This window comes from Lepus europaeus, chromosome X (assembly GCF_033115175.1).
Source record: "Lepus europaeus isolate LE1 chromosome X, mLepTim1.pri, whole genome shotgun sequence".
Classification (NCBI taxonomy): domain Eukaryota; kingdom Metazoa; phylum Chordata; class Mammalia; order Lagomorpha; family Leporidae; genus Lepus; species Lepus europaeus.
In genome coordinates, this window is record NC_084850.1 from 91,553,180 (window position 1) to 91,579,249 (window position 26,070).

General features: G+C 38.7%; 1 pseudogene; it reads right to left on the reverse strand.

The window, feature by feature from the left end:
* Positions 1-4,546: 4,546 nt before the first annotated feature.
* On the reverse strand, positions 4,547-5,435 carry LOC133752754 (N-acetyltransferase ESCO2-like; annotated as a pseudogene).
* Positions 5,436-26,070: the final 20,635 nt, after the last annotated feature.

Consider the following 26,070-nt stretch of genomic DNA (forward strand, 5'->3'; position numbering starts at 1 on the left):
CCAAATGTCCGTCATGGCCGGCTCTGATTCGAAGCCAGGAGCCAGGAGCTTCCTCCTGGTCTCCCATGCAGGTGCAGGGCCCAAGCACTTGGGCCATCCTCCACTGCCTTCCCGGGCCACAGCAGAGAGCTGGACTGGAAGAGGAGCAACCGGGACAGAATCTGGCGCCCCAACCATGACTAGAACCTGGTGTGTCGGCGCTGCAGGCAGAGGATTAGCCTAGTGAGCCATGGCGCCGGCCTAAATTCTCACTTCTAATAGCAGAGACAAAGATATTATCCTAAAATTTATAAATTAAGAAGTTGCAAGGAGAGCTAATACATTTTAATGGAAAGGGATATAATTACTAGAAGAACCAATGTCAGATACAGTTAATGATTATCTCTGAGAAGTGGGAAAGGAGGTGGTTAAGAGTAGGGTAAGGGAAAACTGTAGTTCATCAAATCTTTCTGTATTGTGCAAAAATTTCAGTCTTCACCATTATCTGGTACAAGACTTGAGGAAAGAAGTGGGTTCTCATCTTCCAACAATCGTGGGTAGGATGCAGATATATTTTATAATTACATAGCCAGAATCTGGAACATCTGATACATTTTTTTACCACATCTGTGATCTTGGCTGAAGCAGCTCCCACAAGAATAATAAACACATAGGAAAGACAAAAAGAAATTCAATAGTAGGGCATGTGAAAATACAGAAATCAAACAAAAAAGTTAATAGAAAGCATCAAATGATGGGACTGGCGTTGTGGCATAGCAGGTAAAGCTGCCACTTGCCAAGCCAGCATCCTGTATGGGTGCTGACTATTCCATTTCTGATCCAGCTCTCTGCTAATGATCTGGAGAAAGCATCAGAAGATGGCCCAGGCTTCTGCCACCCACGTGGAGACAAGATGAATCTCCTGGCTCCTGGCTCCTGGCTTCAGCCTGGCCTGGCCCTGGCCGTTGTGGCCGTTGGAGGAGTGAGCCAGAGGATGGAAGATCTCTCTCTCTCTCTTTTCTCTCTCTCTCTCTCTCTCTCTCTCTCTCTCTCTCTCTCTCCTTCTCCCTCACTGCCTATAACTCTTTCAAAATAAATAAATATATCTTTTTCAGAAAGACTCAATTTTATTTTTTTTCTAAAGAAAGTATCCAGGAGTCGGTGGTGTGGCCCTGGCCTGAAGTGCTGTCATCCCATATGGGCGCCGATTTTAGTCCCAGCTGCTCATCTTCTGATCCAGCTCTCTGCTATGGCCTGGGAAAACAGTGGAGGACAGCCCAAGTCCTTGGGCCCCTGCACCCATGTGGGAGACCGGAAAGAAGCTCCTGGCTCCTGGCTTCAGATCGGCACAACTCCGGCCTTTGCGGCCAAGTAGGGAGTGAACCATCAGATGGAAGACTTCTCTTTCTGCCTCTCCTCTCTCTCTGTAACTCTGACATTCAAATAAATAAATAAATCTTTTTTTTTGACAGGCAGAGTGGACAGTGAGAGAGAGAGAGAGAGAGACAGAGACAGAGACAGAGACAGAGAGAAAGGTCTTCCTTTTGCCGTTGGTTAACCCTCCAATGGCCGCCACGGCCAGAGTGCTGAGCCAGGTGCTTCTCCTGGTCTCCCATGGGGTGCAGGACCCAAGGACTTGTGCCATCCTTCACTGCACTCTCAGGCCACAGCAGAGAGAGCGGGACTGGAAGAGGGGAAACCGGGACAGAATCTGACGCTCTGACTGGGACTAGAACCCGGTGTGCTGGTGCCACATGCGGAGGATTAGCCTATTGAGCCGTGGCGCCGGCCAAGTATACTAGTATTTCAAGTGCAGTCTTCGTAATGTTGTCTGAGTAAAATAAATCTACCTGGCTAGGTAGTGATTGGTAAAGGCAGATAACAGGAAAGTTCTACACTGAAAGTTATTTAGTCCTATGTCTCTTGTGTCCCAATGTGGCAGACAATAGGAGTACTGCCAAGGTAATACACTTAGCAATTAAGTGAAGGAAGGAAAAATGGTATCATCATTATCAATCTTGAATTTTTAGCTAAGTCAGCGTAGAGTTGACTAATGATCTCCTTTTTCCCAAATAGTCTTATTATGAAAAAGATACTTAATACTATTCTTGGCACTTGTTGCTGAGAAGCCATAAAGTGTAACTTTCCAAGGGACTGTAAATGTCAAATGGGAGGAAATGTATGGGAGTACTACAGCAGTATTTGCAGAGAAGATAGTACGAAAAGGATGGTGGGGGGGAATCACTGAAGAGCATTAGTCAAGCAGATTACTCTTTTTATCTATTTGTTTGCTTCCTTTCTCCCAACAGGTGAATATACCTAACGCGAAATTTTTAATACATTACAAAAATTGTTTCAAAAACTAAATTCAGAAGAAGCAAGAAAAGCTAATAAAAGAGAATGAGGAAGTAGAAGGAGGAGAAAAATGAGCAGTAAGTATATTACTCTAACCAATATTTTTCCAGTGCTACTTACCCATCAGGCTGAGATTATTCTTACCCCTTTTTCCTACTTCCAAATACACTAATAAAGAGAACAGTGGAAGAGAGCAGGGTCAAAAGAAGACATCTTATAAAAGTAATCCTTGAGGATGAAAGTAAAAATCATAAATTCCAAGAACCCAGATTTTGTTACTGCCAGATTGCTTTACACTATACAGAATAATGATCAGGAGAAGCCTGAAAAAGAGATTCCTTACACCGTGTACCAAAATCTAGATAGTATTTCCCTAAGGATGCCTTTCACACAATTACAAAAAAAAAATCTGAATTCAGTGATGTGTTATAAAATGTCAGATCTATTTTAATTGAAAGTATTACTAAATTCAAGATAGAACACAGAATACTAAAAGAATAAGAAGCCAAATAATAAGTGTATTGTGCTTGTTTGGGAATTGACTTTACCTGTTTGAAGTTTAGTATATGGTCCGGATTGTCCAAAGTTATTTTCTTTTCCCTAAAGTAGTTGATCTATTTTATACTCTGTTTCATTCTTTTGGAAGTGTGACAACTGAGATTGTCTCATTTATATCAGTAAAATGTTAGTTTGTAGAACACTTTTGTGAAGTAAGAATAAAAAAACCTACTGATTGTGCTATTTAATTCTTTATTAATAAAAGTGACTTTAACATTTAAAGGTTGTAAAATCTTTCACAAATTACTCAACCACTCCAAGTCTCATTGTCCTTACTTTTAAGAAGTCATAGGTACCTACCTCACAAGATTTTGGGGAGAGTTTAGTGAAATAAAGTATGCAAAGCATCTAAGATAATAGCTGGTATATATGATGTTCAGTAAATATTATTTCCCTTCATTTCTGCTTCTCTCTACTATATAGCTAGAAATGAATCTGTCACCTTCAAGTTGGAAATCAATTCATTTGAGAGGGCAGGAAAAAAACACATCAAACAAATAGAGGAACAACATCCTTAAGACCAGACTTATATAAGGTTATGACAAGAAATAACACTCTCTCAAGTTTTACCTACCTAAACAATGAAAAACAGGAGTCCACATTTTCTTATAGTTTATTGCCTTTTCTTTGATATTTTTATCATAATACAAAAGTCCACGCACTTTCACATTTCAAGAATTGTAATTTCAAGATATTTACATGTGCTAACAACAGTAACTCTCACCATAAGCAGTTATAAAAACTTATTGAAATTAAAGCACTAATTTATTTTTAAAGAAATCCATTGCTTTTATATCCATATGAGAGTGAATAGGTAATGAGAGGAAGAGTATGTTTGAAGATGAGGTAGATGTAGAGGGGAGGGGAGACAAAAGAATAGCTTATACAAAAAGAAACAAATACCTTGGAATAAATTTAACCAAGGACGCCAAAGATCTCTTTGATGAAAATTATAAAACATTAAAGAAATAAATAGAAGAACACCAAAAAATGTAGAACAATCTTCCATGTTCTTGAATTGGAAGACTCAATAACATCAAAATGTCCATACTACAGAAAGCAACTTACAGATTCAATGGGATCCCAATCAAAATACCAAAGACACTCTTCTCAGATCTAGAAAAAATGATGCTAAAATTTATATGGAAACATAGGTCTACTGCAAAAGGCAGTGGTCATACTTCCATAGATAACCATCTTGCTTTTGTCAAGGGGTCAAATTATTTAGGGGTCAAATAATTTCCTGGCTCTGGCTATAAAGTTTCACAATTAATGACTCAAAATACTAATACTTTACTCAGTTATATTTCCTTCCTGTACATTACTTGGCAATTTTCAACAGGGTTAGAAGCTCTTTATCCCTGACTTTTCAACTCATAAGGAAAGGGATAAAACTGTGGAGTGTGTGAATGAGCCTTGGTATTTTTGATATTATTAATAGTTCATATTATTTTTTTTCTTTTTTAAAATTTTTTTAATTTTTAATTTTATTTAATGAATATAAATTTCCAGTGTACAGCTTATAGATTACAATGGCTTCCCTCTTCCATAACTTCCCTCCCACCCGCAACCCTCAACCCTCCCCTCTCCCGCTCCCTCTCCCCTTCCATAGTTCATATTATTAATAGTAACTGTGCTATAGTTGAAACTGGCTTTAACTGTTAAGATTGCATACAAGGATGTTGTATACAAAAGGGTGTTGTATACAAAGGGTGTTGCCATACTTGGTTGTAAATAATTTGCTGTCTCATGTTAGGTCAGAAAATGAAATTTCATTTATGCTGAGAAAACAGCCAAACATAAAGCGGTTCCTGAAAATATCTACCAATCATTTCACGGTGCACTTTTTTCTCTTAAGTCTGACATGAAGATTCTACTTGTCCCACAGAGAGCAGGTTCTGACACATTTGAACATTCCCAAGCCCTTAGATGCTCCTTAGAGCTTGAGGCTCCTGGGCCAATTGGTTTGGGAAGTACATGGAAGGCCTGTTTGATGGACTCTGCTAATAAACACCTAACTGCTATTTTATCATTAGATAAAAAGAGAAAATTTTCAATTTTTGTTTGGACATTAGGGAACAACTTGCTGGAAGCCCAATTCACCATTAAGAAGTTCTTAGACATCTTCTATCTTTTTGACAGCATAACTCTGGTCACATGGCAGGTCCAACATGATCTTGCCATCCCAAAACTTTGTTCTTCGTTCCAGCCTGTATATGTGATTCCCTCCAGAAGTCTGTTGTGATGCTGAACATGCTGCATTTCATCTTCAGGGTTGGAAGCAATATGTATCATGCCACAAGACTTATACATGGTAGCCGCAAAGTGTTTTCTACCTATGTCAGTGATAAGTTGTTTTTTTTTTCTTTATTTGTATCTCTGGTATTACTGTTTTTTGTATCTGTTTCAAAGAGTTAGTACATCCCAGTATGGGATGTCGATGCCACAGAGTCGGCATCTGAAAATGCTTACTTTTATCAAGTTTACAATCCCCTTACAGAAACTACTCCACCTGATTAATCCTTTATCAATTTGTTTCCATTTTTACTACTTATTTTGAAGATTTTATTTATTTATTTGAGAGGCAGAGCTACGAACAAAGAGAAAGGTCTTCCTTCTGCTGATTCATTCCCTAAATAGCCGGAACTGGACCTATCTGAAACTAGAAGCCAGGAGCTTCTTCTGGGTCTCCCTCGCAGGTGCAGAGGTCCAAGCTTCAGGCCGTCTCCTACTGCTTTTCCAGGCCATAAGTAGAGAGCTGGATAGGAAGAGGAGCAGCGGAGACATGAACTGGTCACCATAAGGGATGCCGGCGCTGCAGGCAGAGGCTTAGCCTATTATCCTACAGTGCTGGCCTCCACAATTTTTACTTCCTGTTCTTGATATTTCAGTGTCCAATTTCTTTTCAAAAATTTTTTTATTAATATAAAGAGCACAGATTTCATGTATTTCATAGGTACAAGTCTTAGAAGAGAACCATACTTTCCTCACTCCTTTGCTAGTGACAAGCACCTTGGCACTTGCTCTTCCTCATAGGTTTTTCTTTCATTAACAGTCTCTACATCAGAATCTTCAATCACTTTTGATTCATTCATTTGGGTGTGTCCCAGTGGTGGTTTATTTTCCAGACACAATTTTCTAAGACAGGATTTTTTTCTACTAACAGAATTATAGCTCTACCCTGGATTGTAGCTTGTGATTTTATTTTTTGGCTTTAAAATTCAAGGATGATTCACATTGTTTTCCATTGAACAGTAATCATTCTCTTTCTCCACAAGTGGCTACTTGATTTTGCTTGGAACTTTTAGTTCCTTGATATAGGCTTGATGTGCTCATAACTTGATAGATACTTAGCAGTTTAACACTTTAAAAGAAGATTTATTTTACTTTTTGTCTATATGAAAAGTGGAATTGGAAACAGAGAGAGAGAGAGAGAGAGAGTGCGAGAGAGAGAGAGAGAGAGACCTTCCATCCACTCGCTCATTCCCCAAATGGCTGCAACAGCCAAGATGGGGTCAGATCAAATGCAGGAGCCAGGAACTTTGAACTGGACCAGACTGAAACCCAGATCCAGGAGCTTCACCCAGGTCTCCCACATGGTGCAGGGGCCCAAGGATTTGGAGCATCTTTCATTGCTTTCCCAGGGGCATTAACAGGGAGCTGGGGCCAGTGCCGTGGCTCAATAGGCTAATCCTCCGCCTGCGGCACCGGCGCCCCGGTTGGGGCGCCGGATTCTGTCCCAGTTGCTCCTCTTCCAGTGCAGCTCTCTGCTGTGGCCAGGGAGTGCAGTGGAGGATGGCCCAAGTGCTTGGGCTCTGCACCCGCATGGGAGACCAGGAGAAGCACCTGGCTCCTGGCTTCGGATCAGCGCAGTGCGCTGGCCGCAGCGCTCCAGCCACAGTGGCCATTGCGGGGTGAACCAATAGAAAAGGAAGACCTTTCTCTCTGTCTCTCTCTCACTGTCCACTCTCCCTGTAAAACAAACAAACAAACAAACAAAAACCAGGGAGCTGGATAGGAATTAGAACAGCCAGAGACTCAAACCAGCACCCATATGGGATGCTGGTATTGCAGGCAGTGTCATAACCCATTACACCAGCAGTTAAACTCTTCTGTGGATTTTAATTCTTCTTATAGCAGACTGGTTTTCCCTGCAGGTTTTCTATCACACTAGGAAAATATTTCTCTTCATCATTAGTTTTTAGACAAGTGGATCTATGCTCTCTTTTTAGCTTTGTCTCCAATAGATTGGGGTACCATTTATTTTTGTTGTAAAAGGACGCAGTAGACATAGCAGATTTAAATGATAAGCCTTGGTTTGCAGATGGTAATCTATTTTTTTTTAGTTGTTTTGAGTAGAATTAAAATGTAGTTGCCTTGTTACAAACAGTGTATCTTCTTTAATTTTATCATTGCTTTGACAAAAATTAGGTTATGGAAATAGATTTTCAGTGGAATCCAAAATTAATTTTGTTGATGGAATGTCTAATAAAAGGAATGTTGTTTTCTCTTCTATGGAGTAAATTCTGCCATCTTATCAAAATCCTGCATCTCAAAGCCAAGAGATCTCCCCTCAAGTGAGCCAACAGTTCTCTCTTCTAAATGGAGTGTTTTTTTAGTTTGACTATTGCAGTAATTTTCTAGATATCTTACTTTGTGTCAGGAAAAATAGTTGTTGATTATAAATCACCAGAGTGCTAAGCCCCTTCAACTTACAGGTCTTCTATCTGTAGATGAGAGATTAAAGGATCATGACTTTTATGACTTCTGGGTGCTTCTTTCTAGATTCAGCAGTGACATAGTAAATAGAAGATACTTTGTAGTATGTTTTGAAATTAGAAAATGTGAGTCATTTCAATTTTGTTTATTTTCAAGATTAATTTCTTATCGATATTTACTCCATACTCCTTTAATTTACATGCGAATTAGAAAATAATTTCTCTAAGAAAGGGAGATGAAATTATGAGAGAAATTATGTTGACTATTTAGATCAATTTCATATTGTCAACTTAACAATATTATCTTCCAGTCCATGGACAATTTCTTTAAGTATTCTTTTATTTCTTTCAATAATGTTTTGCCATTTTTGAAGTATAATTTCAAATATTTTCTTTAAATTTATTCATAAGTATCTTATGCTTTTAATGCCATTGGAAATGGAATTTTTAAAACTTTAAAACTTAGGCCAGCGCCGCGGCTCAATAGGCTAATCCTCCGCCTGCAGCGCCAGCACACCAGGTTCTAGTCCCGGTCGGAGTGCCAGATTCTGTCCCGGTTGCCCCTCTTCCAGGCCAGATCTCTGCTCTGGCCCGGGAAGGCAGTGGAGGATGGCCCAGGTGCTTGGGCCCTGCACCTGCATGGGAGACCAGGAGAAGCACCTGGCTCCTGGCTTCGGATCAGTGCAATGTGCTGGCCGCAGCGCTTCAGCTGCGGCGGCCATTGGAGGGTGAACCAACGGCAAAAGGAAGACCTTTCTCTCTGTCTCTCTCTCTCTCACTGTCCACTCTGCCTGTCAAAAAAAAAAAAACTTTAAAACTCAGGCTATTCACTGCAACAGAATAGGAACAAAATGAATATTTTGTATTGATATTGTATATTGTAAATTTGCTAAAATTTTCTTAGTTATAATAGTTTTAGTGCACTCTTTAGTATTATATATATATATAAAATCATATCATCTATGGACTGATATATTTATTCTTTTCCATTGTGTATGCCTTTTTTTCTCCCTAATTCTCCTGCAAGCATCCTCCAGTATGTTGTTGAGTGGAATTAGTAAGAGAAGACAGACTTATCTTGCTCTTGGTCTCATAAGGAAAGCCTTCAGTCTTTCTCTATTAAGTATAAGGCTAGCTTTGCTATATGACAAGTTGAAAATGTCCCATTTTTCTAGTTTATTGGGTGTTTTTATTCAGAAGGTATGAATTTTATCAAATGTTTTTTTCTACACCAGTTTAAAGAATCATGCATTTGTTTGCTTTTTTCCTTTGTTGATGTAATGTGTTAATTTAATAGACTTTGATGGAACAAGGACATAAGCCTCAGCTATTCTTGCTCATTGCCCAAAAGACAGATAAACTTTGGAATGTATTCCGTGCCTTTAAATCTCAATTGGGTCTCACACCCTATTGCCTTCATACCCCGTTCTTCATTCTTTTCCGGGTTCCCAAGGCCCCGCCCAGTTCCAAGAATTCCCCTCCACCTGCTGTCCCCTAACCTGCACCCATCACTAGCCTTCCTTATAAAGGCCTGTCCCCTGGGGGTCAGGGCCTTCTGTCATGTGTTCCATCAATGTGCATGCAGGCAGTTGGTCATCCACCTCTACGAATTATTTTCTCTGAATAAATTCGGTCTGGCTGTTAATTCATACTTACCCATGAGGAAAATTATATTCTCACTTTAAAACTTTCTTTCCCTTTGGACTGAAAGGGAGGTTTTTTCTACTTACTGCTTACTTCGCTGATGGCGAAGTGAATCTAGCTATGAGATTATTATTTAAGCTCTTATTTTGGCTATGCTATTACAGAAAAATGTTAGCCATCTCTTTTATAAGGTCTAAAGATTAAATTGTGCGTCCTACAGATTCCTTCATAATAGAATTAGTTTCCTACCTTGAAGAGAATAGAGAAATGAAAGAACAAGTTGGGCTTAGAATAGAGAAATGAGGGAGCAAGTCCTAGATCGCTTGCTGACAATCGCAATATCACATGAATACTTAGCAAACCGTTTCAACCATTAGATAACAACTTAAGAAAACATTTCCCAGAAGGTCCACTGCCTTCTAGAAATTTTAAGAATCATGTATTTGGAAACACCTCTTAAATATCTAACATGGTGTAGTTTGTTTAGCCAGTAAACTTAAGCACAACCATCTAAAATGTTTTTAAGTTTCTTTCTACCAACAAATATAAAACACATGATGCAGATTCAGGTCACATGAATTAAAATGTATCTTTGATTAATTTTAGCAGCTTAAATTTGTGGACAATCTTATCTATAAGCCAATTAAAATAAAACTCTTAATAAAATTTTCCTATGTGGACATACAATATGTACACACATATAACATAACATAATACACAAATATATCAATTTTAGTAATAGCTTATAAAATCTTTAAGTCTTTTTGTAGATTGCCAATTGATTTGAATTGCTTTTTGTTTTTAGTAACCTCAGTTAACCATACTTTCTCTCAGTTGGTACTGTTAATACATTATTGGCTTCATCTGTTTACAGAGCCATCCCAAAGTACTGAATACAATAGAAGTGGCTGGAAAAAGTCCATAGGAACCTATAGGAGGACAGCTAAACACAGAACCAACAATGCTTTAGTTTTATGAGCAGAAAATCATATATAACTGTGGATGACAAAAGACTTTAAGTTGCCATGTTTGAAATTATTAACCTATCAACCAATAAGAGGCACTTGCTTACTTCACAGTATTTTTGAAAGCACCTGTAGGATTTTACAAGTATTTAACCCTTTAAGCCTCTGGGGCTTTCTCATTAAGATAACTATCATGTCTAGTAACACAAGATCATTAGACTTTTTATTTCTCAAACATTTGTATTAATAGCATTTTCCATTATAGAAACTTAAAATTTAGTACCACGTCACATCTTGACAGTACTTCTAATATAATCCAAATAGCCTGATTAGTTGGTGTCTCTATAAGATGAGAGACATAGGTCCTTCGATTTTTTCAGTTGGGCCCAGGATTTACTGGAAATTTTAGAGTCCAGATTGTTTGAAACTTTTATTTTTTGAATGCCTGTCAAGAATGTCAAGAAGGCTCAAAATCCAAAATAACTGGTTGAAATAAGATTCCTTAAAATCATGATATAACATAGACCAAATTTGATCATTGTTACAAGGTGATTATTCAAATCTTTGAAAATAAGCACATATTTACATAACCCATAGCTCTTAATAAAAATTCAGCTGTTTTTGAACAATTAGAATTTAACAGACATCAAGAGAACATAACGGATTACTTTAACACATTGCTTTAACAGAGCATCAAAGTTTAATTCTATGTCAAAGAGAAATTGAGCTTCCTGTGATCTTTTGCTGTGAGGTTTCCTTCCTTTACCTTCTTTCATATTGGTGACCATGTTTCTGTGTTTCTGTGTGTAACACATCTTTAAGCATCTATTGCAGGGCAGGATGAGTGGCAACAAATTCTTTCAGTTTCTGTTTGCTATGAAAAGTCTTAATTTGACCTTCATTCACAAATGAGAGCTTTGCAGGATATAATATTCTGGGCTGGCAGTTTTTCTCTCTTAGTACCTGGGCTATGTCTCGCCATTCCCTTCTAGCTTGTAGGGTTTCTGATGAGAAGTCTGCTGTGAGTCTAATTGGAGATCCTCTGAGAGTAATCTGACGTTTCTCTCTTGCACATTTTAGGATCTTTTCTTTGTGTTTCACTGTGGTGAGTTTGATTACAACATGTCGTGGTGAGGATCTCTTTTGGTCATGTTTATTAGGGGTTCTATAAGCTTCCTGTACTAAGATGCCTCTGTCCTTCTCCAAACCTGGGAAATTTTCTGCTAGTATCTCTCTGAAAAGGCCTTCTAATGCCTTCTCCCTCTCCATGCCTTCAGGAACTCCTAGAACCCGAATGTTTGGTTTTTTCATAGTATCCTGTAGATTCCGGACAATATTTTTTTAATTTCTAATTTCCTCTTCTTTTCTTTGGTTTGCCTGTTTCCTTTCCTGTTCTCTGTCTTCTAAGTCTGATATTCTCTCTTCTGCTTCGCCCATTCTGTTTTTAAGGCTCTCTAATGTGTTTGTCATTTGATCTATTGAATTCTTCATTTCATTATGATTTCTCGTCACTATCAGAGTTTCTTGTTCCACTAGTTGTTTCATTTCATTTTGATTCCTCCTTAATATTTCATTTTCACAAGAGAGATTTTCTATCTTGTCCATTAAGGATTTCTGTAGTTCAGAAATTTGTTTTTGAGAACTTCTTAATGTTCTTATCAATTTTTTGAGATCTGCTTCTTGCATTTCTTCTATCTCATCATCTTCATAATCTTGAATTGGGGTGTCTTTTTCATTTGGGGGCATCATAGTTTCTTCCTTGTTCTTGTTACCTCAGTTTTTGCGTTTGTTGTTTGGCATGTTGGAGATATTTGGTTTCTTCACTGTGGTGTTTTTTCTTGTTATACTATGGCTCTATATTAAGTGTTCTGTCTGCTTTTGATGGAGCCTTAGAGGCTTGAGATGAGTGTGGCCTGAGAGCTCTGTTTGGTTCCTCAGGGTTGAGGGTGTGCCAAAGGTGACACTCCCAGGTTAGGTGTGGTAAATCTCTCTTTCTTTCATTCTTTTTTTTTATTCAAAAGGGAAGGAATTCCGCACTGCTGAACGCACAGCTGAACGTAATTGGAGGTAGTTAGCAGGCGATTGATATACCCACAGGAGCCAGAGATCGGAAGCTCTTTCCCAAGGATCACACAGGTAATCTCTGCTGCCCTCGGTGTGGGCTCCAATTCTCCTGCAGTCTCCCTCTGGGTTGCCAAGTTAGATGCTAATCTCCTGTTATTTCACCCCTCCCCCCAGAATCAGGTTTTTCTGCTAGGCTCAGGGCCAGTGCAGACCTGAGGTCGCCCTGCTTATGACTTATCTCCAAAATGGCGCCTGCTCTTTGTCTTGCTCGCCTTTGAGAGGTGAGCGGAGAGAGAGAAACTTTTGTCTGTATCGGTCACTTTTTTATTTTTTTCCTATCTCTCTTCTAGTTAGCCTGGTGAGCTTTTCCCCACATAGTTTCAAGCCTCGTTCCCTCTAGCCTCCTCTTTCTGCTTGCCCGCTGGTGTCTCGGGCTATTGAGGTTCGGCTCACATCGCGTTCCAGCGCTGGTGTGTTGAGTCTGCCACTGGTGTCCCGAACTTGGGCTCCCACGCTCTCCTTGCAGGTCCACAGTGAATCACTAGTTCCAGAAGAGTTTCCTCTGCTGTTTCTTCCCCTACTTTTCCCTGAACCTGCAGTACTTCCACTTTTATTAAACTGTCTCTTCCCGGATTATCAGTGTGCTCCCTTCATATTCCGCCACCTTGCTGCCATCTCCCAGGTGTTTAATCTCTAATTTAATATCTTTATTCATTATATATTAATTTGTTTTTCTTCATTATTTTATTGAAATACCTGAGGCTGAGAATTTTCTAAAGAAAAGATATTTATGTAGCTCCCATTTGTAAGGTAAAGGATAGGATTCTGACTTCTACTTGACAGTGATGAAATTCTCATGATAAATGGCATCAAAATGGTGGCAGTAAGAGGGAGAGATCAAATTGTGAAATAAGAAGATAGACTGTAAATCAGAGGTCAGGCTAGCTCTTTTTAAATAATCCTCCTCTTTTCTCTTCTCTTCTCTTCTCTTCTCTTCTCTTCTCTTTGTCTTCATACTATTTGTTAAACTCTTTTACTTAGAGTAGGGTTAACCATATGATCACTAAGTATACTGAAAATAGATCATTGTAAAAATTAGGAGTGGGAATCTGAGATGGAGGGGGAGGAAGGGTTGGAGTGTGGGTAGGTAAGAAGGGGGGGGTGCCACTATGTTCCTAAATCTGTATATATGAAATATATGAAAGTTGCATAACATAACTTAAAATTAAAAAAAAAAATCCTCTCATGAGAACTAAACAGGAGTCTCACAAAAAACACTTTAATTCCTCCCAAGGGCAGTGCCCCTAATGATTTACTTCTGACTAAGTGCCACCTCTTAAATTCCCACAACAATGTGGCCAGTATTGTGGTGTGATGGAAAAGGCCACCACCTGTGACACTGCCATCCTATATGGGTCCAGTTTGATCCCAGATGCTTCTAATCTAGCTCCCTGCTAATGTGCCTGAGAAAGCAGTGGAGGATGGCCCAAGTCCCATGCACCCATGTGGGAGACCTGGAAGAAGCTCCTGGCTCCTTGCTTTGGGCTGGCCTATCCCTGGCCATTGGGGTCATTTGGGGTCATCTTGAAATGCAATTATTTTTTATTCTTCTCAATGGAAAAGGAGGCCAAACACTGGGGACTCCAATTTGAGCCAGTGGATGAAGTTCTCTCTCTGTCTCTCCCCCACCCTGTGGCCCTTTCAAATAAATGAATTAAATCTTTTTTTAAAAAAAATGTAGACTGCCAATCCCTGATAATTCAGATTCTGGGTGAGGCCAAGGAATCTGTATTTAAAAAAGAAAGAAAACAAAAAATAGAATAAAATTTCAGGGGCTGGCACTGTGGCACAGTGGGTTAAAGCCCCTGCCTGAAATGCTGGCATCCCATATGGGTGCCGGTTCTAGTCCCAGCTGCTCCTCTTCTGATCCAGCTATAGCCTGGGCTAGCAGTACAAGATGGCCCAAGTCCTTGGGCCCCTGCACCCACGTGGGAGACCCAGAAGAAGCTCCTGTCTCCTGGCTTAATATCAGCACAGCTCCGGTCATTGTGGCCATCCGGGGAGTGAACCAGCGGATGAAAGACTTCTCTCTCTGTCTCTACCTCACTTTGTAACTCTTTCAAATAAATAAAATAAATCTTAAAAAATGAATAAAATTCCCACCATCTTTTACATTGCCACACTGGAGATGAAGCCTCCAACTCAAGAACTCTTGTGGAACAATAAACATCAAAACCATAGCATATGTTTATTTAAATTGTCTATTTTTTCTAGAGTCAGTTTTGGTAGTTTGTAATAATTTTCATGTTCTTGTATATCATCTAATTTGTTGATGTACAGTGGTTAATGCTGCAGAAGATTATGATGAAGTTATATCCTGATAAACTCGTCAAAGTAGAAAATATAGTAGGTAAAAATGCACTTAGAGAGATAAAGATGGCCAAATTGGAGTCCCCAGTGTTTGGCCTCATTTTCCATAGAGAAGAATCAAAAATAATTGCATTTCAAGATGAGTATTGGAACAATTAATATTATTAAAATACCTGTACTACCAAAATTAATTTACCTATTCAACATAATCCCCCACAAAAATACCAAGAATATTCTTCACAGAACTAGAAAAGAATCCTAAAATTCTTAGGAAAGCACTAAAGCCCATGAGTAGCCAAATTAATATTTTACAAAAAGAACAAGTCTAGAATCATTACCCACCAGATTTCAAGACAAACTGCAGAGCTATTGTAATGAAAACAGCATGGTACTGAATAAAAACAAACACACAGAGCAATGGAACAGGATAATTATGCCAAAAATGAATCTGTACATCTACAGCCACCAAATCTTTGATGAAGTTTCCAAAAACATGCCATGGACAAAGCATGTTTCAATAAATAGTTACAAGAAAATTGGATATACATGCGCAGAAGTATGAAAACTGACTCCTGTCTCTGACACTGTATAAACTCAGGGAACTAGCATCATGCCACAGTAGATTAAGCTGTCACCTGTGACACTGGCATTTCATATTTGTGACAGTTTGTGTTCCAGCTGCTCTACTTCCAATACAGCTCCCTACCAATAATTCATCTTGGAAAACAGTAGATGGCCCAAGTACTTGGACCCTGCAACTCACATGGGAGACCCGAATAAAGTTACTGCTCCCTGGTTTAGGCCCATCACTGCCTCAGCAGTCATGGCCACTTGAGAATAAACCAGCAGATGTAAGATCTCTCTCTGTCTCTCTGCCTTTCAAAAATAAATAAACACTTAAAAATAAAAAAAAAATCTCAAAATGGATCAGTGGCCTAAAAGATGCTGATTGGGATATCTGCATTCCATATCAACATGCCTGGGTTCCAGTCCCAGCTCTGCTTCTACTTCTAGTTTCCTGCTAATGGACACCATGAAAGGCAGCGGGTGATGGCCTAATTATTTGAATCCCTGCCAAATATGTGGGAGACTTGGATTAAGTTCCAGGCTTCTGACTTCAGACTGGCCCAGTCCTGGCTATTGTGGACATTTAGGTAGTAAATCATCTATGGTGGATGATCTGTGTGTGTGTGTGTGTGTGTATTGTTCTCTATGCTTTTCAAATAAATAAAATAAGGAAATAAAAGTAAGACATGAAACTACTAGAAGAAAATATGGGAAAATGCTTCAGGACATTGACATAGGAAATGAATCTTGGGAGAAGATTCCAAAAGCTCAGGCAAAAAACAAAAATTGGATTATGTCAAATTAAGAAATTTATGCACAGCAGCAGAAAAAATAAACAGAGTGAAGTGAAAATCCACTGAATGGTAAGGATTTTTCACCCTGTTCATCTGACAAAGGATTAATATATAGAATATGTGATAACCACAAAAAACTCAAAGACAGGGAGGTTCCAAGACGGTTGAATAGTAGGCTGTAGCCACGCCAACTTCAGCTGCTCTGGAATATGAAAAGAACAAGGGAAGGACTACGTTTCCAGAGGCCTGACTGATGGAAATTTTCAATGAAGAACTAAACAAACAGTGAAGACTCCATGATACAACTGGAGAGAAGACAGAAACACTGTGGCAACCAACTATGAGACGAAGCCAGCTGCCAGCTGCCAGCTGTGAGCAGCCATTGTACCATGATAAGGTAGGAAGAAATCACTGTGCCCTCAGTCACTTGAAGTTTTAGCTGAGAAGGAGTTCCACAGTCACACACCTACTTTTATGTCAGCCTGGGGAGCTGATTTTGGTCTGAGCAACTGCCAGGCTTGAGCCAGAGAAGCCACATTGGTTTTTTCCCTCCCCGACTCCTGCAGAGTGCCATACTCAGCAGCAAACAGTGAGCAGTGCTCCTCTGTTCCATTCCTACCAGTATCAGAATCAGCATCAGGAGACACTATCTTCTCATTGGAGAAATGAGAAGAGACCACAGCAGCATATCTCACTGGTGATATTGCTTGAGTGAGAACCTTGCAGACCACATGGACTTTGAGTCCAATCTGGAGTGCTAGTGGGGTTCAGGGTGCCCACCTAACCCTGTGAAACAAGAGCTCATTTCCTGCTTCCCATCTCCCCACCCCAATAAGGACTCCTGGTGAATAGCTCTGAAAAAGTGCCATCTTAAAAACTGAGTATAGGCTGCTGTGGCTCATAAGCATGTGACTAGGGCATTTTATCTGAGGGAATACATCCATGGTCCCCACTAACTTTGAGTGTGGCCTGGAAGGTTGGCAGGGGTTTGGGTGCTCACTTAAGCCTGTGAAGTGCCCCGCCCCATATCACTTATGTCTGTACTCAACCTGCCATGGTGGAACACTGAAAGGCAGCTGGCTCTGGAAATGCCTCGACTCCTTCTGTACATGGAGCAGCCTCATGGGGCTGAGAGTGGATACCTTGTTCCCTGTGAATATTTAAGAATATTTATGGGAAAATGGCAGGACCAATTCATTATTATCAATAGTAACCTTGACTATAAATGGACTTAATTCTCTAATTAAAAGATACAAATTGGCTGAAAGAATTTAAAAAAAAGACCCATCTATTTTCTGCCAGCAGGAAACACACCTCACCAACAAAGATACACACAGACTGAAGTGAAAGGATGGAAAACGATATTTCATGCTAATGGAAGCAAATAAAAAGAGTATACAAGTAGCCACCCTGATATCAGAAAAAAAGGAATTTAACACAAAATTGTTAAAAGAGACAAAGAAGGGCATTATGTAATTATTAGGGGATCAATTCAACAGGAAGACATGACTATAGTAAATGTATATGCACCCAGTGCCAAGGCACCTACACAGTTAAAACAAATGTTAATGGAACTAAAAGAAGACCAAGACTCCAACACAATTGTAATGGGGGAACATCAACACCCTACTTTTATCAATTGACAGAAACTAAACAAAAAAATCAATGAAGAAATGACAGAGTTAATGGACACTGCAGATTAAATGGACCTAACTGATAGCTATAGAACATTTCATCCCACAGCTGAAGAACACACATTGTTTTGATCAGCGCATGGAATGTTCTCTAAGGTAGACTGTATGCTAGGTCATAAAACAAGCCTCAACAATTTTTTAAAAAATGGACATATGTTAGCAAACCCAAAGAGTTTTTCTATAGAATATAAAGTGCTAAGAGTACCAAAGATTATGTTTAGACACATTTATCTTATTTGCTTTACCCACTTTACATTTAGCAATTACATCTGGATGACTGAAGATACTGTTATTATATCATACCTCTATTTGAATTAAAGTCAAAATTGCATTAAAAATGAAAATCATTCCATGCATCTTTTCAGAATGCAATGGAATGAAACTAGAAATTAACAACTTAAGAAACTCCAGAAAATATGTGAACACATGAAGACTGAAAAGCATGCTCCTGATGAACACTGGGTCATAGAAGAAATCATAATGGAAATCAAAAAATTCCTGGAAATGAGTTAAGATAACAACAAAACATATCAAAACCTGTCGGATAGAGCAAATGCAGTGTTAAGAGGGAAGTTTAAAGCAATTAGTTTCTACATCAAGAAATTGGAAAAGTGTCAAATAAGTTATCTAACAATGCATCACAAGGAACTATAAAACAACAACAAATCTAACTCAAAATTAGTTGGAGGAAAGAAATAATTAAATTAGAGAAGAAGTAAGCTAAATTAATACCAACAAAATAATTCAAAAGATCAGTGAAGTGAACAGCTGTTATCTTTTAAATACAAAATTGATACACCATTGGCCCAACGAACCAAAAAATTTGAGAAGACCCAAATTAATAAAATCAGAAATTTAAAAGCAGATGGTACAATGGATACTACAGAAATAAAATGAATTATCACAAATTACTACAAACAGCTAGATGCCAACAAATTGGAAAATCTAAAAGAAATGAATAGATCTCTGGATACGTGAAATCTACCAAAATGGAGTCATGAAGACATAAAAACCTAAACAGACCAATATCCAAGATGGGTATTGAATCACTAATAAAGACCCTCCCAACAAAAAACAGCCCAGGACCAATGCCTTCAGTGCTAGATTCTACCAAACGTTTCAAGAACAACTAATTCCAGTTCATCTCAAACTATTCAAAACAACTGGAAAGGAGGGAATCCTCTCAAATGCCTTCTATGAGTCCAGCATCACCTTATTTCCACAACCAGAAGATACAACAAAGAAAGAGGACCATAGATCAATATCACTGAAGAGCATAGATGCAAAAATCCTCAACAAAATACTAGCTAACTGAATCCAACAACATATCAGAAAAACCATCTACCTGGATCAAGCAAGGATGAGTCAACACACACACACATCAATAAATGTGGTACGTCACATTAACAAATTGAACAGCAAAAACCATATGATTATCTCAATAGATGCAAATAAAGCATTTAATAAAATAAACATCCTTTTGTGAGGAGTCAGACTGGTTAATAGGTAGTCAGGTTGGTCCTGGTGGAATTGAGGGTGCAAAATACTTGCTTCCTGCAAAAGTTATCTTTAGCAAGGTCAAAAGTTCCTGCCCCACTCCTTGGGAGCTTCCAATTTTATCATGAGAACAGCAAGGGAGTGATGATTCCACCCTTCTGAGCTCACAGTTCACTGTAAAACCAAGTTACTGGGGCTGCCGCTGTGGTGCAGTAGGTTAAAGACCTGGGCTGCAACGCCAGAATCCCATATGTGCACCAGTTCGAGTTTCAGCTGCTCCACTTCCGATCCAACCCTCTGCTATGGCCTGAGAAAGCAGTAAAAGATGGCCCAAGTCCTTGGGCTCCTGCATCTCTGTGGGAGACCCAGAAGAAGCTCCTGGTTCCTGGCTTCAGATCAGCTCAGCTCTGGCCACTGTGGTCATTTGGGGAATGAACCAGCAGAATGAAAGGCTTCTCTCTCTCTCTCTCTCTCTCTCTCTCTCTACCTCTCTCTGTAACTCCGTCTTTCAAATAAATAAAATAATTCTTTAAAAAAAGTTACCTATTCCACCCCAGATGGGTTTTTTGTTTTATCATGAGTAAGCCAGACAGGGCAAATAAGATTAAAGATCAGTTCTTTTAATGGATTTAGGCCTTGCCTTATAACTGAAAGTAAAGCTGATTGTCAAATTTTATTTTTTCTTCCCTAAAATTGTGCTTAAAAACACCACTACCAACAGTCCTTTTGGGTTTTGCCTCTCAGAGCCCCACTCCTGGCCACTCTGTCATAAGGCCTCTGATTTAAATAAATCTTGCTTTTTCTCTCTGACTTTTCTGCTTTGAGATACTTCTTCCATGTGAGACAAAGAATCAAGGTAATCTTTTCTCTAACACTGTTTTACCCATAATGCTTTCATGATAAAAACCTTAAGCAAATTGGATATAGAAGAACATTCCTTAGCACAATTAATGCAATACATGACAAACCCATAGCCAGCATTACATTTGTCTTTTAGGGTCTGGCTTATTTAAAAATTATTATTTTAAATTATCCCTTCTTGCAGATGACATGATACTATAAAGAGGGAAACCAAAAGACTAAGAGACTTTTGGAACTCATAATAGAGTTTGGTAAAATTTCAGGATATTAAATCCACATACAAAATAATCAATAGCCTTTGTATACACAGAAAATGCTATGGCTGAGAAACAACTTGTAAGGTCAATCTCATTCACAATAACTACAAAAGAATTTAAATACCTTGGAATAAAATTAACCAAGAAGGTGAAAGATCTCTTCAATTAAAATTATAAAACATTAAAGAAAGTAATAAAGGAAGACACATAAAATGGAAAATTCTCCCATGTTCATGGATTGAAAGAATTCATATCATCAAAATGTCCATACTATCAAAAACAATTTACAGATTCAGTATGATCCCAATCACAATATTCTTCTCACATATAGAAAAAAATGATGTTAAAATTCATATGGAAACACAAGAAATCAAGAATAGCTAAAGCAATCTTAAACAACAAAAATAAACCTGGAGACATCACAATTTCAGATTTCAAGAAGGGAAGTTAAAATCAAAACAGCCTGGTACTGGCACAAAAATAGACATATAGGCCAATGGAACAGAATAAAAACCCCAGAAATCAATATGCATCTACAACCAACTAATCTTTGACAATTAAAATCAACCCCTAAGGAAATAACAGTCTCTTCAAGAAATGGTACTGAGACAATTGGATCTATACTTACAGAAATATGAAACAAGACCCCTACCTTATACCTTATCCAAAAATCAACTCAAAATGGATCAAGGATCTAAATATGCACTCGATACTATCAAACTACTAGAGGAAAACATTGGGGAAACTCTTCAAGACATTGGAATAGGCAAAGACTTCTTGGAAAAGACCCCAAAAGCACAGGCAATAGAAGCAAAAATAGACAAATGGGATTACATCAAGTTAGGAAGCTTTTGCACTGCAAAGGAAACACTCAACAAAGATGCAATCAACAGAATGGGAGAAACTATTTGCAAATGATGCGACTAATAAAGGATTGCTATCTAGAATCTATAAAGAGCTCAAGGAACTCAAAAACAAAACAAATAGTCTGGTTAAGAAATGGGCAAGAGGATTGAACAGTCATTTTTCAAAGGATGAAAAATTCAAATGGCCAACAAACACAAGAAAAAATGCTCAGGATCAATAGCCATCAGGGAAATAAAAACAAAAACCACAATGAGGTTTCATCTCATCTGAGTTAGAATGACTCTCATACAGAAATCAAAAAACATTAAATACTGGTGAAAATGTGGGAAAAAAAGACACCCTAATCCACTGTTGGTGGGAATGTAAACTAGTACAGCCATTGCAAAGGGCAGTATGCAGATACCTCAGAAATCTGAAAATAGAACTACCATATGACTCAGCCATCCCACTCGTGGGAATTTACCCAAATGAAATGAAATCAGCAGATGAAAGAGTTATCTGTATCTCCATTTTTATTGCCACTCAAATTGCAGTAGATAAGGTATGGAACCAACACAGATGTCCATCAATTTATGACTAGATAAAGAAATTGTGGTATATATACACTATGAAATAGTATTTGGCCATTAAAAAAAATGAAATCCTGATCTGTTAAGAGGAAGAACTTTATCGGAAACTCTTTGTAACCCCAAAAGTCTTTTAGATCCTCTGGGTGCCTTCTTGTGTACAACTGGTCATGTTTAAATACTACTGGACTTGTTGAATAAACGAGCCTTGATCAGGATTTGTCTTGGCTCCATTCTTTGCATCCTTGTCACCGCATTCCCACTCTCTGTTTCAGGAAACCCAGTTCTTTGTGCTGCAGGCCGGCACAGATTGTTGAATTTTTTACTTAGTTGAGGGTTCAGTTTATGATTAGAAAATAAACTTAAAGTGTGTCACTGTAAAACTTAAAAAAGAAAAGAAGAGAGGAGCTGAGCATAAGGGAGAGAGAGTAGGGTGGGAAGTATCGCCATTCTCCTAAATCTGTATATGTGAAACAAATGAAACTTTTTCACCTTATACAAATTTGAAGTTTTTAAAAAAGATTTATTTATCTACTTGAAAGTCAGAGCTACTTAATTGTAGCTTAGACAGCACCTTTCTTAGCTCCTCTAATAATGACTCTGTCCTTTGTTCTAGACCCTGTCTAGTATACTTGGGCCTCATTCCTTTGTAATCATAACCTCTACTCTACCACCAATGGCTCTACTCCCAACCTGTGTGTACTGATGGTCCTCTTCCCCACTTAATGCTGTATAATTGTTCAAACCTGGTAAATGCCACTCTTAGGATCATTGGTTACTATCCTCACCCTGTCTTTTATGACCTTTTCTAAATATGATCAGAGTCGGCAAACTTGGAAGGCTTCCATAGCCTTGGCAACTCATGACGACAGCCTAGGGTGGTTATTGGCACCATAAACTAGAGTGTCAATTTGTTGGGTCAACAACAGGAGCCACTGTGCACTTGCTCCTCATGTGGGATCTCTGTCCTTAATGTGCTGTACATTTTGATTTAATGCTATAAATAGTACTCAAACAGTATGTTTTACTTTGTGTTTCTATGTGGGTGTAAACTGTTGAAATCTTTATACTAAATTGATCTTCTGTATATAAAGAGAATTGAAAATGAATCTTGATGTGAATGGAAGGGGAGAGGGAGCGGGAAAGGGGAGGGTTGTGGGTGGGAGGGAAGTTATGGGAGGGGGAAGCCATTGTAATCCATAAGCTGTACACTGGAAATTTATATTCATTAAATAAAAGTTAAAAAAAAAGTCAGAGCTATGTGGAGAGAGAAGGAGAGACAGACAGAGAGAGAGAGAGACAGAGAGAGAGAGAGAGGTCTCTGCTGGTTCACTCCCCAGTTGGCCACAATGGCTGGAGCTGTGCCAATCCGAAGCCAGGAGCCAAGAGCTTCTTCCAAGTCTCCCACATGGGTGCAGGGGCCCAAGGACTTGGGCCATCTTCCACTGCTTTCCCAGGTCACAGCAGAGAGCTGGATTGGAAGTGGAGCAGCCAGGACTTGAACTGGAGCTCATATGGAATTCTGGCACTGCAGGCGGCAGCTTTACCTGCTACACCACAGCTCTGGCCCCAATTTAAAGTATTTTTAGATCTCAAAGATTACCAAGAAAAAAAATCTACTTAAGAAGTATGCCAAGAATCCAAATAGACATTTCCCAACAAAAACAAAAGTTCCACAAATACATGACTAAATGCTCAGTTATTTGCTGTGTTGTAGCAAATAAATCTGGCATGGCTACTACAGCATCCCATATGGGCAACAATTTGAGTCCTGGCTGCTCCACTTCCAATCCAGCTCCTTGCTAATGCCCCTGGGAAAGCAGTGAAAGATGGTCCAAGTCCTTGGGCCCATTCACCCATGTGGGAGACCCAGATGAAACTTCTGGCTCCTGGCTTTGGCCTGGCCCAGCACAGGCTCTCTTATGACCACTTGGGGAGTAAGCCAGTGGATGGAAGCTCTGTCTCTGCTCTCCCCGCTCCCTGTAACTCTGTAAGATTTTGTTCATTTATTTGAGAGTTAGAATCACAGAGAGAGGGAAAGAGAGAAAGGTCTTCCATCTGCTGGTTCACTCCCCAAATGGTCACAACAACTGAGACTGGGCCAGGCCGAAGCCAGGGGCCAGGAGCTTCTTCCAGGTCTCCCACATGGCTGCAGCGGCCCAAGAACTTGGGTCACCTTTCACTGCTTTCCCAGGTCATAGCAGAGACCTGGATTGGAAGCAGAGCAAGCAGGACTCTAACTGATGCCCATATGGTGTGCCAGCACTGCAGGTGGTGGCTTTATCTGCTAGGCTACAGCGCCAGCCCCAATAAAATAAATATTTGAAAGAATGATCAGTATCAGTAGCTATCAAAGAATATAAATTAAAACTACAATGAGGTATCATCTCCAGTTAGAGTGACTATTATCAGAAAGACAAAAAAATAACAAATTCTGATGAGGATGTAGAAAAAAGAGAATCCTTACATACTGTTAGTGGAACTGCAAACTAGTATAGCCATTATGGAGAACAGTATATTGGCTCCACAGAAGCACTAAAAATAAATCTACCATATGACCCAGTTATGTCAACTCTGGGTATACACTGTAAGAAAATTAAATCATCATATGAAAGAGATACCTGCACTTCCATGTTCACTACAGCCAAGTAATAGTATCAGCCTGGAGATGCAAATTTCCTAACTGCTAGGGCTAAATTCCCACCCCCATATGGCTGCTTTCATCACACTCACCCACCTGACATATATAGTTTTCATAAGTTTGACAATGATTTGTCTTAGTATTTCTTTGTGTAAATCCTCATTAGGATTAGCCCAAATCCTTGAATCTGTAATTTAATGCCTTCCATTACATTGAGAAAAATTTTCATCACTAATTTCCTTCTCTAAGTCTCTAGTTGGGACTCTGATGAAATGGATGCCAGATCTTTTGTTATAGTCCCACAGGTAATTCTGTTTTTAGGTATTCTATTATTCTATAGGTATCCCATTGGTCTTAAGTTCATTGATTCTTTCCTCTGTCCTTGCCATTCTGCTCTTCAGTCCATCCATTGTGTTTATTTTTCAAATCTAATATTTCTAATTGGTTCTTTATATTTTTTATGTCTTTGTAGAGATGTGCTCATTTACAATTGTATCAAATGTCTTTGTATTTGCTCACAGAAGCATTTTTATGATTACTGTAAAATCCTTGCTAGATAATACAATACTGGTATTATCATATTGTTCCTTCTGTTGATCTTATTATTCAAGTTGAGATTTTACTGTTTCTGAGTAAGATGGGTGCATTGTTATTGTACTCTGAATAGCTTTCATATTATATTTGAATTTATGGATGTTACTTAAATTCACTGTTTTATTAGGCCTCTTCTGACATCATGCCAATGAAGGAAACAGAATGTTGCCTTGTGACTGCCAGGGTTGGAGAGGAAATTCAGGTTTCCCACTTGGCCTCTGCTGACATCACCTTGACTAATAGGGATAGGCCCATTTCTAGCTTCTCTGTCATCCAGTCAAGCATATATGGTGAAATAAAAATTAAAAAAAGGGAATTGCCAGTATTTCATGCCTTAGGTTCTGAAGCCCTAGCCTTTCTGCTTTCTTTCCTCATTTCAGAATCTTATGTCTGTTTTACTTCTAATGTCTAGAATTTGTAGCTGCATTTGTTGTGAAAAAAAAAAGGAGAGGCAACTGGAAATCATTATCCTTAGCAAAATTAGTCTCAAAAAGACAAATCATTTTCTGATATGTGGCAGCTAATATAGAATACAGAATAATGTATAGGAGTTAAATGATCATTTTAGGATATGATTGTCATTTTTAGCTCGTGTTTATACTATTGTGGAACTGTGGTCTTCCTACTTTTTGTTGAATATTATTATTAGTGGTGAATAAAATCTGTGAATATAAAAAAAGGAGAAGTGAATATTTTTGTTCAGAATACAAGTCTAACATATATGTTGTAGCTGTTTTTGAACCTGATTCAAATCAGGGTTTATTCACTGCATTATTTATCTTTGTAGTGTATTTTACTATAAAATTGTTTTCCCATCTCATCCTTTTCTGTTTCATAGCATTGATATTTTGAAGAGACCAGGCCATATGTCTTACATAATGTCTCATATCCTGAACTTGCTGTATTTTTTACAGTGTCCTTTAGCTTGACCCTCCATCCTCTGGATTTCCTATAAACTGGAAGATAGGTCTAAAGGCTTGATTTGATTCAAATAAACACTTTTTACAGTAACACTTCATAGCTAACACTTTCACTTTCATAACATCAGACTGTACTAGGATGATGTGATGTTTTAGCCA